Source organism: Saccostrea cucullata, unplaced genomic scaffold (assembly GCF_032062105.1).
Source record: "Saccostrea cucullata isolate Sc308-1 unplaced genomic scaffold, CSIRO_AGI_Scuc_v1 ctg1684, whole genome shotgun sequence".
NCBI lineage: Eukaryota > Metazoa > Mollusca > Bivalvia > Ostreida > Ostreidae > Saccostrea > Saccostrea cuccullata.
The window spans coordinates 22,348-25,000 of NW_026940377.1; the positions used below are offsets into that span (position 1 = coordinate 22,348).

General features: G+C 32.1%; 1 protein-coding gene across 1 annotated transcript in view; it reads right to left on the reverse strand.

Moving 5' to 3' along the window:
* Window positions 1-2,342: 2,342 nt before the first annotated feature.
* Window positions 2,343-2,653, reverse strand: part of LOC134255301 (uncharacterized) — a 52,851-nt gene continuing 52,540 nt past the window's right edge. Inside the window, exon 9 of the mRNA XM_062737825.1 lies at window positions 2,343-2,653. This exon is cut by the window's right edge and continues 626 nt beyond it. The gene's annotated coding sequence lies outside the window, so the exon portion shown is untranslated.

Below are 2,653 nucleotides of genomic sequence, written 5' to 3' on the forward strand. Positions count from 1 at the left end.
TTACATGATCATTTTCTGAAGAATTAGACGATAGATTTTAAACAAATTCATAAAACATGAATTAATATGATTACTTTATCAGGTCGAGACCACTACCTTATATGGAAAGCAATTTTCAACATGTGACGATGTCTTCGTCACGCCCGTTCTCCAATCAAATGAAAGAGTCCCAAAGCATAACAGTCTACCACGTGTTTACGATTCAATGGCTACACGTGGTTTTCGTCGGTTTACTGCACAAAATTTAACTCGTCACCGGAAAAACTATAGAGCTTCTTTATCACTTTATTAGACGGAAATTGAAAGATTATATTCTAAAGACACTGCTCCATGCTCACATTTAATACTGGAGTTGTTTTAGATGATTAACAGTTGCTTCGAATACCGCACAAACGCTTTGACTTTTGCATATACATAAAACACTTTCTGATAATATTGAGGGGTTAAATAATAATTGCACACTTTCTCCTGCTGCTAAAAACAAGGACCTATATACTACCTGCTAAAGCTATGTTCACGTATATCACGTGAAAAAAACTCAATGTTTTATCGACACGATAGCACTTATACGTCTCTTTGAACAATGGTATGCTAGACCGATGTATTATAAGTTGAAATAAGGCTTCATAAAGCAAATTTTGTAAATGTGAGCATAAAAATGAAAGATTATACATCATTTTAAATATTTCTTTCACAAATCTCAAAAAAGAATTGAAAATAAGTTTCCAAGGGACAATTCAAGTTGCCTTTAATTTTCGACACAGCTAGGTACTTGTAGTAGCCCACAATGCATTGCGGCTCATTCAGCAGTAGGTACATGTAAAGTAAACAGATTAGCTAATTTACATGCAAATTTATTCTGACGTCAGAAACTCTAGTGGTCTCGACCTGTTTATGCTGTATTCATATTACATTTCTTCGATTGATAAGATACTTGCCGACGACACTTGATTTTTTTAGCACCATTGATTTCGTCTGCGCTGAACAAGATGGGAAGTTGAAAAGAACAAGCGCATGCGCATCAGAGCTCAAGTATTATTGACCCTAGAACCGTAATGATAGAACCGCATAATTCCGGAAAACGGTTTGCACTACGTATGCGTCGCTATTTATAATCTCAAAAAAGAAAGTGATAAACGTCATTCTCAATAACTGTATTTATCTTTTAGGGATAAATCTGATTAGTTAGCGAATTTTCTGTTGATGAAATTATATATTTCTATGATAATAAAATTTCAATTTTGATAATAATCGGATGAAATGTATGGAGATAACGAACAGTATTTAAACTCGAAAGTCCATTCAATAACACACATCAGGAGCAGGGCTAACATGAACCTCTAATAATCAGAGGTGGGTTAAGGTACCACAGTGGAGAGAGCAACCACTGTCGATATATCACACCAACTGTGTGCTGCTTGTCATGATTGGGAAATAACTGAAAAATCCCTCGTCAATCGGTGTGTAAATGATGGTCTTACATCTAGCATGAAAAGTCATTGACTAAATGATAGATTGTATTTACTGACAAGGTCATCGTGTCGACAATAGGACTTACCAAATGACAATTTTTTTATTTCAAATTTTCCAAGAAAGGATTTTTTAAGGATTCACATCTTATTTACCCCACTTCTCAAACATATTGTTGCACAGTACTCCTACAGCTGATCGTGTGAATATAATTTTATAAATTTCAAGACAAAATCTTACGGAAACACTTGTCCCCTATAGTTCTGTATCCATCACAGCATCTTGAATTAAAATCCCCACACAAAGGTTCTACGAATGACGTTAATTCTTGAGTAAATTCAAAATATATCAAAATGAAGAAAATGATTTTACAGCATTCCATAATAAAACAAGCTTAATCAAAATTTTTTTTCGTATATAACATATATAGATAGCAAGAGCAAACATTAATATATATGATTTCCTGAAAACTATTTCTCCCAGGATTAAACTACATGTATAAGAGCACTTCAATAACGCAGTAAATTGGGAATGATAATTTAGAGGCAATGCATTTTTCCCATATATCTTTTAAATAAATAATTCCCTATTATTAATTGATTAATATATCTCTTTTTCATTTTTCTGAAATCTCATGATTAAATTATTAATGATTTAAATACATAACTGCAGAAAATAAAATGCAGACCATGATAGGGATGTAAATGATAATTGATAATAAATTGACGATAGATTAAATTGTCGAGTTAAAGGCTGCAGCTATTGTTTTTATCGTGTAGAAAAGATTTTGAAAAAAAATCTGTTCAGACTTAAATCACTTTCATGTAGCTCTAAGTGGTAATTCAACAAAGAAATGACAAATTAGAGTACTGTAAAAGAGTGATTTATTAGATAAATTTGCAGAATTTCATTTAAGTTTTTGAAGGGTATATTATGACACTTTCATTTTCATGAAAACTTTTTTTTAAATTAATCAATAGACAATGTTACTGCGGAGAATTACTGCGCAATAGATAATTTTAAAAAAATGTTTGATATTAACTTTTCTCGTTTTTTTCCACAGTTTAAATTCCTCGTATTACATATACTTGAAATATTATTCTATCAATATGTCTTTTGCTTAGCTCCTGATGCTGATGGTTGTAGTAGTAGTAGTGGTATGTAGAGAACGGTGCTGTTGCAA